At 42.9% G+C, this 16,955-nt stretch overlaps 1 long non-coding RNA gene across 9 annotated transcripts in view; it reads left to right on the forward strand.

The window, feature by feature from the left end:
• Positions 1-16,955, forward strand: part of LOC118153561 (uncharacterized) — a 103,456-nt gene that overhangs the window by 35,643 nt on the left and 50,858 nt on the right. For 5 of the 9 annotated variants that reach the window (XR_008481208.2, XR_013536321.1, XR_013536319.1 and 2 more), the window contains 3 exons: positions 2,148-2,393; positions 16,216-16,426; positions 16,832-16,953. This is a non-coding gene — a long non-coding RNA (uncharacterized LOC118153561). The remainder of the gene's footprint in view (positions 1-2,147; positions 2,394-16,215; positions 16,427-16,831; positions 16,954-16,955) is intronic. The other 4 variants (XR_013536320.1, XR_008481207.2, XR_013536322.1 and 1 more) reach the window with 2 other exon arrangements.

Raw genomic sequence — 16,955 nt, forward strand, 5'->3', positions numbered from 1 at the left:
GCAGTAATGTGAGCAATGGGGAATGGCTGTAAACACAGATGCAGCTTCGCTCACTCGCCCACCCACTGCTCATATTCCACTGTGCAGCCTGGTTCCTGACAGACCACAGACTGGCATTGGGGGGCCAGGGAGCCCTGTTCTAAGAGACTGTGTGGAACATGCTCAGAGCCATACCGCAAAGAGCTTGCGGTATTCCTGCCATATGGATTCCCATCCCTCAGAAGTTAAGAGTTGCTCATAGGGCATTCGTGCCTTGGCATGTGGGTCAAGCACAGTCCTGTGGCCAGAGACCAACCTCAGGCAGAGAGACACGGGAGGCCATCTGTGTATTGGGAAGTACTGCAGGTGACCTCAGGTGAGCCAAAAGGGTATGTGGGCCTGCCAGCCAGAATACTCAGAGAAGTGGGTACATAACCCACATACAGACGTGTTTGTTCACTGAATGCTTGTTTTTCAACTGTTCCTTTTGCAGTACAACGATTGTAAGAATGTCAGCTCTCTTGCCTTTGTAAGGAGAGTTAAACAGCAAGAGAATAACCCAGAAGGCCGGGTGTCCAGCCTCATTCCAGACCCATTCCAGAATCATTATTTCATATCATTTACATACATTCTCAGTTATGAATGATTCCATTTTAGGACATGAACAGGCTGAACTTCTACTACATATACAAGTTTTTTCCAGGCTTTTCCATCTCCCTGAATTTGTTCATTGTGAAATAGGTTGCCTAATGGCTAAATAAAAACAAAAAACTTAAAGAGCTTCGGCACTCCTCAAACGCTTCCATGCTGCCTCTGTTTTATAGTATTAATGAATCACAATATGGCACACACCGAACATCCCAGAAATATGTCCAGGAAAGTTGCATAGATTGTGTGTGGCCCCAGGTGTGTGTGTGTGTGTGTGTTTATACGTCTAGATTCTTCCACCATTCTCCCACCAACACTGTTTGGGTAGCTAGCCTCCTCATCCTCTCTGAAGCCCCCATGCCCTGCAGTAAACATGGAGGCCAGGGCTGTGCAGCAGGACTCCTAGCCAGGCAATAGTAACTTCTGCTGCCACCTCAAGTAACCAGGAATTCTCATGTCTCATGAGTTCCATTCACTGAGCTGACAAATGGTGACTTAGAAACACTCCCCTTTTGTGGTGGTGTTTGTTGTTTCATGTGTAATATGCCCTAAGCATTTTACATTAAAAGAGAGAAAAGAAGAGAAGAGGGAAATTAACTCCAGTTTCAGCAAGGTGTGATGCAAAGAGTATTATTTGGGGGAAACTAAGAACTATGACTATTTAAGTGGCAATGTCTTACGGTGAATCAAATCTAGTGTTCCGTTTTAGAGGTGAAAAACTGAGACCAAAGGAACAGCTTGGTCAAGGCCACATGGACTCATGGACTCTGGACCCATCTCCTGGCTCTCTCTTTTGCACCAGGATGCCTGTGTTCCCTCTCAGGCCTTCCTGGCAGACACACCCTCTGCGAGCCTAGTGAAGTTACTTCACGTACTGGCTGTTCTCCATGTGTCCTCTCAGATGCATCCTCTGCCCTTCTTTGTCCTGCTCTGTACCCAGAAGGCTGACCCTAGGGGCCCACTTCCTGTGCCTCCTCACCTCTGTGACATGAGAGAGAAGTTGGAGTGTTTGTCCTACATTCCTTCAGGTCAGGTCTGGTGTTGACAGTGATCACGGCTTTGAGAATGGCCATGGCCCCAGGCAGTGGCCTCCCTCCCATGGTGGCTGCAGCTTTCTGGGTTTGGTGGCATTACCCCTTTCCCTCTGCTTTACACCTGGGGATGGTACAGGCTCCTGCTCTTGCTAGCTCCTGGTGGCTCAGCCCCATTGCTTCCCTTCAACCTGACCACAGAGTCTTTAACGTTCAGCATCTGAGTGGACTAGGAACTTCCTGCCAGGCCAGAAGGATACACTTAAGGGTTTCTTCCTTTGACAAATGGGAATAAAAGGTCTACTCGGGGTTTTAGTGAGGGCCAAATAAGGTCATGTGGGCAAATGTGCTGTGTCTGTCTGGCCCAGGTGAAGGGTTTGTTTTCACCAGGGATCATGTAAGGATTTTTGCCCAATCATAGCTTATGCCTTAACTAGTTTTTACACTGGCGTACCACAGGGGCATCCTAACCATCCCTCTGTTTCTCAGGTCAGCCAAATTGATAACATGTGGCAGAGCCTTGCAGTTTCACCTTGAAAGCGTGAAATTGTGAAGTGATCCCTCGATCTGGAGGCAAAACCATGAGACATCGCACACTCCAGCTTCATACCTCAGGCAGCTGCTAGCATTGATCTGCAAAGGGGGCCCTGCCTCTTCTGTCTCCACCTGTTTCTTGAAAGCCAAAGCAGAGTGACTCATCAGCGACCTAATGCAGCAAAGAAGACAAATCAGCAGGTAGGGTGTCCCCAACCTTACTCCACTTAGAGTTCTGAGCAGCAGTACCAGCCTAGGGAAAAAGGCAAGTGAGAAACGTTGACTCCAATGGCGTCGTGCCCTACCCCACTCTGCCAGTCTCTACACTCTGACATGTAGCTCCCCCATCCTCAACTCCCACCTGCCCCATCTCCAGAACACTAATCTTCAATCCTCTAAGGACTTAACCGAAGAACATCCCACATCCTTTTAATGCCAGCCTATTAAACTCGGCAAAATTCCAGTAACAAGTATGGGTGCCTAAAACATGCTGGTACTATCTCAGAGGCAGGGAAGACAAAAATAATCAAGACATGTTGCCATTTCATCTTTGCCAACAAATACCATTGTGTTTATTTGTGAAATTAACTGATTAATTAAAATAAGCACTCCAAACGACCTGCTAATCAGAGGGGGCCCTGCTAGTTGGCTCTAGCTGTGCTTTGTTAGTGGTTAAGAATATGGAATCTGGAGCCAGCCTTCTCTGCGTTCAAATGTCAGCTGTACCAGGTACATGCTCTGTGACAGGAAGGAGGTAACAACCATTCTGTCTGGAAGGTTGTGCTGGAGCCAACTCAAGAAAGCTGATTGTGCAAATCGCTCCCAACTCTGTGTTCACCAGCATCGTGTTGGTAATTTAAAATCTTCTATGATGGGCCGGACGTGGTGGCTCACGCCTGTAATCCTAGCACTCTGGGAAGCCAAGGTGGGCAGATCACTTGAGGTCGGGAGTTCCAGACCAGCTTGATCAACATGGAGAAGCCCTGTCTCTACTAAAAATACAAAAAGAAAAAAACCATGGTGGCAGGTGCCTGTAGTCCCAACTACTCAGAAGGCTGGAGCAAGAGAATCACTTGAACCTAGGAGGCGGAGGTTGCAATGAGGTGAGACTGAGCCATTGCGCTCCATCAAGGTGACAGAGTGAGTAAGACTCCACCTCAAAAAAAAAATCTATGACGCAGTGAAGATTTACCCCTTCAGAAACTGGCAAATGTTACACATAAGGCTTCTTTTTTTCTTTCTTTCTTTCCTCCTTTTCCTTCCTTCCTTCTCTCTCTCTTTCTCTCTTTTCTCTTTCTCCCTCCCTCCCTCCCTCCCTCCCTCCCTCCCTCCCTCCCTCCCTCCCTCCCTTCCTTCCTTCCTTCCTTCCTTCCTTCCTTCCTTCCTTCCCTCTCTCTCTCCTTCCTCTCTCTGTTTCCTTTTGGCCTGTTGAGTCAGTTGTGAGCATTTACCAGTATGTCACTGCCTTTCTACTTCGTTTCTCACCTCTAGAATGATGAATAATAACAGTACCTGCTTCACTGGGTAACTGTGAGAAGTAAATGACACAGAAGACATACATGTCACAATGTGTTTGCTAAATACATATAATCTGCTTTTGTAATTTTAATAGTCAATGGAATTTCTCAGTTTCTTTTGGTTAATGATGCAGCAACCAGGTATCCTAGGAATTGCAGGCTGTGCTGACCCGGAGGGTGGAAGACCCTTCCAAATCCCTATCCAGACTCCTCTAAGACTCAGATTTTTAAAACAAAGCAAAACATAAAAGCAACTCTTTGCTTGTGGATGACTCAACTTCCTTTTTGGGCGGCTCAACTCTGCTTCCCAGGAATCAGCAGTGATTAGTGATAGAAAGAGTAACCTCGTGACCCCAGGTGACCATCAGAACACTAGGGCAGGAAGGAGCCTGTTGATTAAGTGCTGACCTGCAAAATTACCAGCACAGGTGTCCCACAGTTTCATTCTTGAGAAGCTGGAGTTGAGTTTCTGGGGTTGCTTTGGAGGGTTCAGGACATGCTACAGGGTAATAGGAAGGACATGGGGTGAGAAAAAGGTCCCTGCCAAGTTGCTGAGAGACACATGATAGCTCAACAGGGAACCCAGAGTCAGGTTTAATATTGTTTCTGTGCCACACTTAATAATTGAGGTCAATGGTTTATCAAGTCCTCACTGAGGGCCACAGAGAGGACAGTGCAGAGAGGCAGCAGTAAAGGCTGAGGCTGCAGGAAACATAATCAGAGTTTAAAACACTAACCTTTACCTGCTGGTATGGTTGGGAGGCATTCCAACAAGCTTTGGCCCCTGACTTTTCACCGTGCCAAAATCCCCACTATTACATTAGGTCTTAAATAACCTTTGAAAATGTATGTTTTCCCACCTACTTAAAGCAAAGTTATCTCAAGGAAAAATAACATATTAGCATAGATGCACTTATATGATCAATTACCATCAAAGGTCACTCCCTGGAAGTAGGACCTGGAAATGACACGCTGATGGCCATACTCCTGTTAGATGAGGTGTGCATGTGATGATAAGTGGGAAATGGCCTGATTTAAGGGACATTTTAGTCCAATGGCCGGCACAGTAAAGATCTTGGGAAGTCTGAAGCTGTGTCTTCTTTTGAGTGATAGGTGTGGGGCGCAGGAAGGGCAAAGTGAGGCAGGGAGTCCAGTTAACATGTGAGATGGAAACTTAAGGATAGGGACAGAGCATGCAGAAAGCACAAGAGACACAGCTTTTTGCTGGATGTTTTGCCAGTGCTAACTGATGAATTAGAAGGCACAACAGGAAAGAAGCTTGTGATAGCAAAAGGGGTCAAAAACGGGAAGGACACTCAGAGGACAGGAACTATGACGGGGCTCTGCGGCCTTGTGGGCAGGAGGGAGAGTATATTTTTGGCCTGCGGGTCTCGTGAGCTGGAAGAAATCAGGAAATGGAAGCTGAGCATTTAATCCGACATAGATCACAGGCTAATTGTCCCCATTTAGTGTTTGAAAGTGAGAAGTTGTCAAGTCTTTGTGGCAAGCTTGAAACCACAGACATTAGAAGATAGAAGTCCTGAGCCCAGAGAGAGGCAGGCACACCCATCTGCCCAATTTGGTCCAACTTTTTAATATTCCAAAGCAGAATCAGACTAAGCGGAAGTGCTCATGATAGTACTCCAATTTACCCCCTACCTTCTCTCTCTTTCTTTTATCCTGGAGGCCATGTCCATTAGGAGCAGAGGTTACGAATATTCTAGAAATCACTTTGGCATGCAGGAGAGAAGCAGACTTCCTTCCATGCAGCAAATGCCTACAGAACACACTAAATGGCAGGCACATGCCTTGTACTGGGGCGCAATGGTGAGGGGTGACCCCCGGAGGGAGTGTCCCCCTTTTCTCTATGACTCTCCGCCTGGTCTTTTCAGTAGACTTCAGAACCCGTCATCATGACTCCCTGAACTCATCTCCTTCCATCTTTCTCTCCTGAGCTCTGAGAAGCAAAGTCAATTCAAATCCAAAGTGCTGGGCACAGAAGTGTGTTTGTTTCCTAACAATTCAAACTTTATTGTTTTACATCTACATTTGGCCTGCTTCTATAGCGCCTGAGGCTTAGTAAGCTCTCACTAACTGTTAGCTGTTGTTGTGGCTGTGGCTGTCAATATTATTTAAAACGGATAAAGCTGTACAGGGGAGTTGACATAGTCAGGGATTAAGTTGATATGCGTAACATTGAATGTCTGGAGCAAGATAACCTCACCTCTGACTTGATTCCTAACGAACTACAGCGAATATTCAGTTTTTAGTTTTATCGCAAATGTATTACACATGCCTGTATGGGAAGGTGAAGATGGTCCAGTTGTTTTCTTTGAAAGGAGGAAAGAGTGAGAATGTACAAACGAATGAAAGAAATATTTTGATCACAAACACTTTTTTCTCTTGGCTTTACAATAATAAAATATGTAGTGGGATTTTCATTTCGCTTTAGAATTTTTAGTTGCTTTTTCCTTTTTGAAGTGCTCCTTCAGAGGAAACAAATCTTTCTATTGACATTGAAAATGAGTCATGAGAGAAGTGTTGCTCCTTTCCTTTTGAGGGATTTTTTTAATTTAGTTTTGTTTCCATCAAGTTTTAGCAACAGGAAAATACGGACTTTCAGTGTCCACAGGGCTATGATCAAATGGAAACATATGCCCCCTGTTTGTCCATTATTACAAACCATGAGAAAACACACAAATCACTCACATACTTTCTAGAGAGGTTGATTTGACAAAATAGCCTCCTGCTTCCTTTATATTTCTGAAACCAAACTGGTATTTGTGTCTCAAGAAAGCAAACTTGATTTAAAAAAAAAAAAAAAAGGCAGCTGATGAAAGGCCCAAACTGCATGTGGGTCAACTATTTTTATTGCAGAAACCCTAGACAGTGGATGAGAGATGGATCAGTGGGCAGGAAAGCCATCTTGCAACTGCACTCACGCCTTGGCCTACATTGCCAAAGAGACCAATATATCGGCAATTGATTGGAAATACCACAAAGATGAATCACAGATCAGGGAAGCAAACGACAGTCAATGATTGGGCAGAGGCAATAATATATAAGCTAGACATTTATCAAACCTGTGAACAATTAGAGGACTTACCTAACATGGCTGAGAAAGCTACATATGAACCAACTTTCAGAGTAATTCAGGCTTTTATTTTTCAGTCCCTTAGAATAAAAAGGGCATATCTTAACTCTTGAATGAATTTTGTTTAAATCAAGAGTTTCCTCCTGTTTCCTCAGGATCTGATATCGAGTAAGGGCAAGATAAACACTTGTCAACTGGAAGGACTCTATCAGCAGCACTTGGGCTCCATTTGATTTTTTAACTAACCTGCTTAGGATGTCCAACCAGAATGACCAAAATGTCTACCTTCAGTTACAGTACTTGTACCCTGAGGAAGTGAAATAATTTAGCCTCCTGCCCCCCACCCTCCTCAGTTTTCTCAACTGCAAACAAAGGGATTGAACTTTATCTGGTTGCTTTCAGTTCCATGAAAGAGAGAGGTCAAATCCACTTTATGTTGTCAAGGATGATGTCTTTTCTGTTTTGTGAGATACCTGGCTTTTTAGATTCCTTTCCTTTTTTAATTTTTCTCCAGTTCTTCCTGCTTTCCGTATCCTCTTCCTGCCTTCCCATTGTTTTCTCTTTAACAATCACCCACTACAAAACGTGTGGAGGCAAGTGAAAAATACATCTCATGCTCTGATTCTGTTTAGTGTATCCTCAAAAGAATTCATGGTATAAGGATGGTTAGGACGCTGTGTTCTCTGTGGGTTTCTATTTTTATTGTATTATAATTTATAATCTCATGCTTATTACCACTCTGGCTATGATTTGTTTTACTATTACAGATAAGGTGAAAAATAATACTAATATGTGTGGTTTTTGTTTTTAGCTGAGTATTAGCAAAAATCATTCAATTTTCCCTGAGACATCTTGCTCTAACACCTTGCAGTACAGCTATTTTTATTACTTCATGTCACTATTAAATATGTGCTTAAAGGAAATAGATAAACTTTGAAACAGAATTCAGCTCAGAAAAGGTTTATTCGTTATCTCCTTGGTGCCTGGCTCTCTGGTACTAGGTATTTGGAGAGTACAAAGGTGAGTATGTCAAAGCCTATGGTGGAGATGGCAGAAGCTGAGAATTTATGTACTCTCATGGATGACTTATGTATCAAAAGAAAGGCTCAGAGTGCTTGGAGTATTGAAGCAAGGGAAAAATGATATATGTATATGGAAGTGATTTGTTTGGGTGAAGTCCTTGGGGTTTGCGAGAGAGAAGCCTTTCCATATCTGGAGTGCTTGGATGTGGAATTCAAATCTTCCTCAGTTGGCAAAGGGGTACTAGATGGAAGGCTTTTACCCAGGAAACCATGATGCCACTGGTGCTTTGGGAAGATGAATCTGGCAGGAGCATGTGGGTAGTCCGGGGGCCGGGGGAGGGAGGCCTGGAAAGAGCCTCTCCGTGTCCTGCTCCTGGTTGCGCTGCTTCTTTGCCAATCCCCACTCCATGTGGTTGCAGCAGCTCACAGCTATAAAAATGTGTTGACCCAAGAGGTTTAATATTAACCAAAGTTATAGTCAAAGTCAATTTGGAGGATTCAAGAAAAAATCTGATGCTAATAGAGAAATAGAAGTCAATATTTGTAATGTGAGTCACAGGCTCAAAATAGAAAAGTAAAACACATCACTGCTACAGTTCCCAGAGGGCTGTGGGTTACACAGTGCAGCAGATCTGTGAACCAGGCCTCACCACCCTCTAGGTCTATTTTAAAATTTCCTCTGGCCCCTTCCTCTAATTCCTAAATTCCAGAGCATGATACTCTAGTGGAATTCACCAGATATCCAGCCCTGGTGAGGTCATAGCTTGTTTTGAGTGGGTCAATGGAAAAAAAGATTTTTTTCCCCTAGTTGTGTATAACCTTTTTCTCTAGTGACGTGGCATGGAACGAACTTATCATGATTTTATTTTGTAGTCCACACTTCATTCTACAGTGGCTATCATTCTTTAAAACTTCATCTTTATGTATTGCCTATTTTGAAGAAGGTGAAGGAGAAGAGAGGGAAGCAGAAATATCCAGAGTGGCACATATATTTTGCTTTATAAAAAATGTATATATTAATACTAGAGAGGAGGGTGTTGTCCACAGAGGAGCTGTGACATGTTGAGGAACTTCTAGAATTTTCCTTGATAAGATGGTTCTTGTGTGTGTTCATGGCATGACTTTGTTCTGACTTGGATGTTAATCCTGGACAGAGGCTTGAATGTGTCTTTCTGAGTGTGATTGGGAAATGAGAAGATTCATGAAGATAAAGGGAATAAGAAGGAGCAAACCGTAGTGAGCATGCCCAGTGATCAGGAGTTACTTTCTTAACAGTGCCTCACCTAGTTTATGTTGTGGGATATACAACACAAAAGGCTAAAATTAGCTGTTCTTCATCCAATGTGTTAGAACCTTACGGGACCAGATAGTATCTTATTACTACTGACCACAGGAAGGACAACTCATTCCAAACTAAGTCTTCAAGGACCAAGATAGGTTTGATAGAGTCTGAGATTTACAACCCAGGCTGTTGTAAATGAATCTTTTGGAAGGCCTGACAGATGCATGGTACTTAGTTCTCCCTTGATTTCTTTTTATTTGCTTTGCAAGAAGCCCAGCTTATAAAGTTCAGCTTGAACACTATCTGCTTCAAAGAGGAGCATATATTACCTGGTGGTGAGACCAGAGATAATCAGACAAGAAGGAAACAGGAAGTGGTGAGGATGGGTGCAGCCAGAGCAGAGTGGACTGGCAGCTGATGGATGAACCAAGCTGGGCAAAGAAGTAGCTTGAAGGCTCTGTCTCGGGGTTGGCCATTTTTCCTCCTTTCTCCTCCAGACCTTGTCAAGATCCTGTGGTTTGTTGTAAGTCACCAATCCCTAACCAGCATCTGCTTCCTCATCAGCACGATGGTCATAGCCCCATCTCCCTCCCAGCGTGTTTTCAGAAGTGATTAATGCTTATGAGATGTTTTGAGATCACTGATAAAAGACATTCTACCTGCCCAAGGTGTTATTATCTTATTTTCCTCTTCATAGTCAGGCTCAAACCCATGATAATGTAGAAATGAGACAAATTAATAAAATGTGGTATGTGAAGGCTGCCTTAACAATTGGATATCTATTGAATTGGGCAGTGCACTTGAATTATATACACAAAATGTGGTGTTCAGTTACGTCTTAAGAAATCTTAATTACTTTCAGATTCTTTCAGTTTACATTTCATGACTCTACTTAGATCTCCTTGGCAATGGTAAATCATTAAGAGCAAGGCATCCACTGACGTTGTCCATCAAAATGGACTTTGTACCTGGCCCAAGAAATGCCCAAACTACACATGACCTTTTGTGCATTTATTTCTGTCTCCTTAGAGGACTGTGTATCTCTTTGAATAGGAGAATAGACAGGATGTATAGCAACTGGTAATTTCAGTTTATGATGCTCATGTGAAAATTGGATCGTCACCAAAACCCTTCAGGGTAGGATCCTCCTCTTACAAAACTCAGCACCGTACTTCATGTGAGCCATAGATTAAGAGAGCTTTTTCCTTCCCCAAGGAAGGGGCACCGGCTTGAAAGCTTACGTGGTTATTAAGGATACTTCCATCAGCTCTTTCGAAAGGAAGGTGGAGATGACCAAAGGGCAGAAGGTCACCTACGTAATAAGATCCACATGAGACAATAATTAAAATGGAATGCTTAAGGAGGATACATGTGTCCTGACCATATAATTCTCAATAAAATTACTCTAAATTGATCTTCATTGTACTTGAGATTTTCCAAAAGGCTACCTCCCATTGCATCTAACATTCTTTATAGGAAATTCATTAATGAAACTCAGGAGTTAGGCAAATGTCTTGAAATGAATGCAAAATGTTATCCACTTGTGCATTTTTCTGGGGAATAGTTTATCCCACTTTCCTTATATTTCTAACAAAGATGGTCTATGACCCTTAAGAATCACAGTACCATGTAAATAGTAATAGATTAATCATGTGAAATTGATATGCAGTGTAGGTTTGTCTTCAAATGCAGATTAGGCATATTATTTTTAGACAATATTTAGTTGTGTTTTCCTTGATGGCATCCTGATTTTTATTTTCCTGTAAACCTCATCCAATCACAATGCTGTACTAAAGCCTGAAGGTGCATATAAAATATGTAATGTGACCTTTTAACCATTTGGAGATACAGAAAAGCATCCTAAGAGGTGTGTCAATTACAGCCTTTCTCAATAGAGAACAAAGATCATCTCTTGGAATATGGCCTAACGTTGTGGAAAGGGGGACAGGGACAAAGGATCAGTGGGGCGGAACCAATCATTCTAATCAGTGGTCATTTCCTATTCTCTACCCCATGCAACATGCAACACAAGCATTTTAACCAAGACATAGATGTCAGGGAAAGAATGGGTAGTACAGGCTGTCACCACAGATCTTGGAACAGGGCAGGGACATACAGCTCGGTGTTTAAGGGCACTTAAACTCTGAGTTGGGAGAGTAAGTTTGGGTAAGACCCAATGAGCCACGTCCATAAAAATGTTTGCAGGGTGACTTAGACTGAAGATCAGGCTGGAGATAAAGGAGAGGGAGTGGAAATTACTCCCCAGCATGGTTCTCTTAGGAAGTGGCTGGATGTCTTTGGAAGGCATAAGCTTTAAGCTCCCCTTCCATCACATGAATGGTGACTGATGTCATGAGCATCTATACCAGGAATGCCCCAGGCCATGTCTTGAGTGAGCAAGGGTTACCTAAGGCATATCACATAGCTGGTCTGGTAAAGAGAGAAACTGAGATTGAGAAAAGCAAGAATTCAAGGGTTACCTTGCATATCAGTATGGCTGCAGAGAACAGCAGCTGTCAGTGGTCCAAAACCACGGGTCTGTGGTAGATTGCCTACAGAGATAACAGGCCACAACTTCTCTCAAGTCTGCATATGCGTGCTGCTTCTCCCATCAACAGGGGGAGTCTATTTCCCTACCTCTTGAAACTGGGTTGATTTTCAACCTTACACTACGCCAGCTTGTGAATGATGCAGAAGGGATGCTCTGGAATTTCCAAACTCAGGCTTTAAGAGAACTAGTAGTTTCTATTTTAACTCTTACTACTCTGAGACACCACATGAAAAAGCCCAGGCTATGCATCTGGAGAGAGAGGCTAGGTAGAGAAAAAGGCCTGGAGCATAGGAGACCACATGGAAGTCTCTCAAGAGAGTCCATGAGGAGAACCAAGGTACTCCAGCAGCCAGCCAGCACCAGGGCCATATTAGATCCTCCAGCTCAGCCCAGCCTAGCCCAGCCCAGCTCAGCCGACAGCTGAGTACAGCTGGGTTAGTCCAGCCAATCCCACGTGAAGCAGAGACAAGCTGTTCTACTCAGCCCTGCCCGAATTCCTGACCCACAGGATCATGAGCAATGAAATGATTGTTGTTTTAAGCCACTGTGCTCTGAGGTGATTTGGCACACACACAGCCATAGATAACTGAAACAATATCTGAATGGTCCTGGGGAACTCAGGCAGAATTCAAGATTGTAACCTTAACCTCTTGGATGTGCTAAGTGAGGTTTGGAAGAGGAAGATTTAGACAGAAAAGTGCCAGCCTTGTGGTCTTTCTGGTTTAAAATGAAACACCAGAATTCCCAAAGTACAGCTCTTTGGGGAGAAGACTGGCCAAAGTAAGAGTGTACAGGCTTTTGTACGGACTGTTACATGCATATGGGCCCCAACCCATTCATCTTCCCCCTTGCTGGAAAGAAGGCTTCTAATGGTCTCTGTCTTGGTCAGAACTGGGTAGGTAGCCCTACAGGCTGGATGCTGGCATGGCTAGCGGCATTATCTCAAGCAGCTGGTTCTGTTCATACAACCAACTAGTGTGCCCTCTGCCCAGCAGAAGGCAGGGAAGAACTTCAGCTCACCAACAAGACACTGAGGGAGGTTTTGTGCCAGACACTTGGTAGTCACCTTAAAGAGACAAAAAGATAAATAAGACATAGTTTCTATTTGTGAAAAGTACACCATCTTGGGTTTTACTTTTAAAATTTGTCTTCCTTTTAGAGTTGCCCTTGGTGTCAAATCGTATCAAATCTCACCTAGCTAAGCATGGCAGGGATTCAGAAATCTCTTAGGAGAGCTGTCCTAGGCCCTGCTGGCCTCTGGGACAAGAATGCAAGCTTGAGTGCATACGCTACCGCTCTGTGTGTTGGCATAAGAGCATACACTTCTTCAAGGTTTTGCAGGTAATTCTGATACCTACACATTTTATTTCCTTGTTTGTTTGTTTAATTATTTATTTTTGAGTCAGAGTCTTGTTCTGTCACTCAGGCTCGCTGCAACCTCCACCTCCCGGGTTCAAGTGATTCTTGTGCCTCAGCCTCCCATGTAGCGGGGAGTATAGGCTTGCACCACTACACCTAGCTAATTTTTGTATTTTTAGTAGAGATGGGGTTTCACCATGGTGGCCAGGCTGGTCTCAAACTCCTGACCTCAGATGATCCACCTGCCTCAAACTACACATTTTAAAATGAGCAGATGATTCATCCTCAGTGATTCGGTAGATAAGGAAATACTTAAATATTCAGCAAGAATTTACAGCATCTCAATTTTAAATGAGCCCCAAGCTGAACCGATTGTGGAAGGATAGAAAAGTCTTCTTGACATGCTTGCCTGGGCACTGTGGTATTTCCCAATTTGCTGCTGTTGTTTCTGCTATTTCTAATTGGTTTCATTATCTCCATTTTTGTGTTGAATTTCCTTGAGGTATGGAGAAGTTGAGGCAAGGGTAAACCTTTATAGCATTAATTCAAACCCTAGAAGACGGGACATTGATAAGAGAAGAAAGGAAAGGTAGAAAAAAGATGATCTACAAGCCAGTTCCTCCTGCTGCTCTTTAACTGAAACCAGGGAGAATGAACCCAAGCTTAATACAGCTGTATGCCCTGTGTTGTGTATTTGTGTGCATGATATTGTGGGTTATTGTGTGCATCGATGTTCCATTGAGAACTTAGTGGAATTCCATCCGGTTTCAACTTAACCCATCAAAGAGTGTCATAAACCAGGAGCAATTGCCTCATTTATCTTCCTGATCTAACTGCTAAGGACTTTACTCAGATTAAAAAGGGTTAAAGTTCCAAGGGAATCACTCACTCTCTTTTGTTGGGAAAAGTCCTCCTAATCTGACGTTTCCTCACATTCCAGCCATACCTCATGTGGAGGAACTAAGAGATTTCCAGGTCCGTGGTGTATGATTTAATGATTTGTGAAAGGCAAGAATGTTAACTTAGTTGATTACTCAAAACTGACTGATAAGGTATCAGACAGGTTAATTCGCTACTTTTCTAACCTCTCTCCCAGAGAACTTGAACCAAAGCCTCCTTCTCCATAGGTCATCTTTATGGCCCTCCACATGGAAGGCTAAGAATTTTTGAAGGAGACAAGCATTTTATTCCTGGGCTTTCATTTGTTCCATCATTTCATTCACTCCATCATTTCATTCCAGGGAGACAGACTTTATTTGTGATAACCTAATCATTTCCTCAACAACCAATGGTGATGTCACAGTTGAAATATTTTGACCTCAGATGGAAAAAGAACCCTGGCACATAGGCCCTGTTTACACTGAGAAAGAGGGCTTAGTGCTGAGGGTAAAGAGCAAGGCATTCTAGTTTTAATTCAAACACCAACAGTTATCAGAGTGTTATCTGGGAGACAAACTCCCGGGGATCCTGTGATCTAAAAGAGTGGCTTTTGACTTGTACCTGGTTCCTTACAGCCATCGCCTCCATAGAAATCCTACAACCCCATCTCTAGAAGGGACCCAAAGAGCATCCGTCTTTTCCTTTGCCTGCAGACATTCAGGAGATCTCTGTTTATCTTGGTCTGGGAAGCTTGTTTTATATGTATTTTTGAGAAGGTGCTTATTTTCTGAAATGAGCCAATAAAGAAATTGTTGCTTTATATGCATTTATTACAGGAAATAAGTCTAAAGTCAAAAGGTTTAAAAGTGAATTATAGGTCAGTCATGGTGGCTCATGCCTGTAATCCCAGCACTTTGGGAGGCCGAGGTGGGTGGATCACCTGAGGTCAGGAGTTTGATACCAACCTCATCTCTATTAAAAATACAAAAAATTAGCCAGGCTTAGTTGTAGGTGCCTGTAATCCCAGCTACTTGGGAGGCTGAGGCAGGAGAATCACTTGAACCCGGGAGGTGGAGGTTGCAGTGAACTGAGATCATGCCATTGCACTCCAGCCTAGATAATAAGAGGGAAACTCCGTCTCAAAAAAAAAAAAGTGAATGATAATTGAAATGGTCGCAATTGCATCCTTGAGTACTTGGCATTTAACAAACCAAAGGATGTTTTCTAATGATAAAATGACCCTGTGGGAGGAGATAAAAATTCTACAATATGATTCTATCATGTATCAGAGATTTAAAAAAAACACTACCAACAATAACATATAACATTTACAGAATTGTATACAGAAGATATACTGCTAATAATATAGACCCCCAATATGTGTCTAAACAATTCCAAATGATTTGACCTTCTTTTCCACTAAGATTTTATTGTTTTAAGAAACACAGGCACACATATGTTTAGATTGTTAGTTATACATATATTCTTTCAATTTAATTGGGTGAGAGATTTGTGGCAAGTGAATGCAGCCTTCAAATGTGGGTTGAGTGGGAAATAAAATTCCGATTTAAGGATGATCATCTAAAGCTATTATGTCATGAACGTTGTAGCAGGCACAGCAATACATAACATGATAGACCAGAGAAAGCTGGACAGAGTTTAGAAATTGTGATGGTCCTAAAAAAGGCCCTGATAATTATTTAGGATCAAGTTATAAAGCCTTCAGCAGAAACTTTGTTATTATAATTCTGTGCATTAAACAAATATCCAATTTAACTGACAACAAGAAACATGAGAATCATCAGGTAAACCCTGGATCAAATCTTTTTCACCTGATTTTCTCCAGAGTCTCAAAGCAGTCTATTTAGAGAGCACCCTCTGACAATGTATGAATAAAATACGTCCTCCTCTGGTCTCCAGGTAAAGGAGTCACTAAGGCTCCTTGCCTCAGGGTCACACATGCCAGGTCTCAAATCCCTTTGGCTTTCTAATCAGCCTTGGTTCTGCATTGGCATTCATTCCTTGTTGAAGGTGAACATGCAGAATCTATTCTACACAACATCACTAGTGACAAACGAAAAAACAAAAAAGGGCCAGCTAGAGCACCACAGTTCCAATCATCTTAACTGCATTCTACTGAAAACCACAGAACGCCTCAGTTCCAGAGTCCTCCCTATCTAAGGCAAACAGTGCTAAGTAGCACTTCATTACTTAATGATTATTGAAATGAATTCTCTCAACCCGTAGGCTTCTTTGAAATACTATTACATGTCTAGACTAAATGGACAAATATAGAACTGAATGCCACTCTTTTAACAGTGCTCTGAGGCTGGACAGAGAGGAGGGTGCTTACGTCGAAGAAGCCCAGGAAAATCCCTGCATGTGACCAGGAAGGAGAGAGGCCAGACTCTAGAGACGAACAGCCAGGGGCCAAAAGGGTAGTCAAATGTGGTGCACAGGGCATGCATCTTCAGCCAGCCTGGCAAAGGTTCAGAACGAGCTCTGTAACCTCCTGGGCATGTGACCTGCGGTGTGTACTTAACCTTTCTGATCCTCAGCTCCTCGCCTCTAAGCTTATGATAATAAGGTTGCCTTCACAGGGCTGTCATAAGGATTCAACGGCATAATGTATATGAATCATTTAGCACAGAGCCTAAGACAAACTCAATAAACAGTCGGTGTTATATCAAAAATGTTATTACCTGTGTTACTATTATTATTAAAGTAAGCTTTGAAAGCTGGCCCTGTGATAAAATACAAATATGCCCCAAAAGAGGTCCATGAAGTAAAGCAATTTGGAACTGAGGTGGCATGCAAGATGATACATTTATTTTATGAGTGATTTCTATTTATTAATTCATTCATTTCACCAATATTTATTTCTCAACAACATTATTCCAGGCACTGTTCTGGTCATGGTTTTCTTTTTTTTTAGACAGGGTCTCACTCTGTCACCCAGACTGGATCACAGTGGCACGATCTCAGTTCACCACAACCTCTGCCTCCCAGGCTCGAGGGATTCTCCTGTCTCAGCCTCCTGAGTAGCTCAGACTACAGGT

Source organism: Callithrix jacchus, chromosome 5 (assembly GCF_049354715.1).
Source record: "Callithrix jacchus isolate 240 chromosome 5, calJac240_pri, whole genome shotgun sequence".
NCBI classification, from domain to species: domain Eukaryota; kingdom Metazoa; phylum Chordata; class Mammalia; order Primates; family Cebidae; genus Callithrix; species Callithrix jacchus.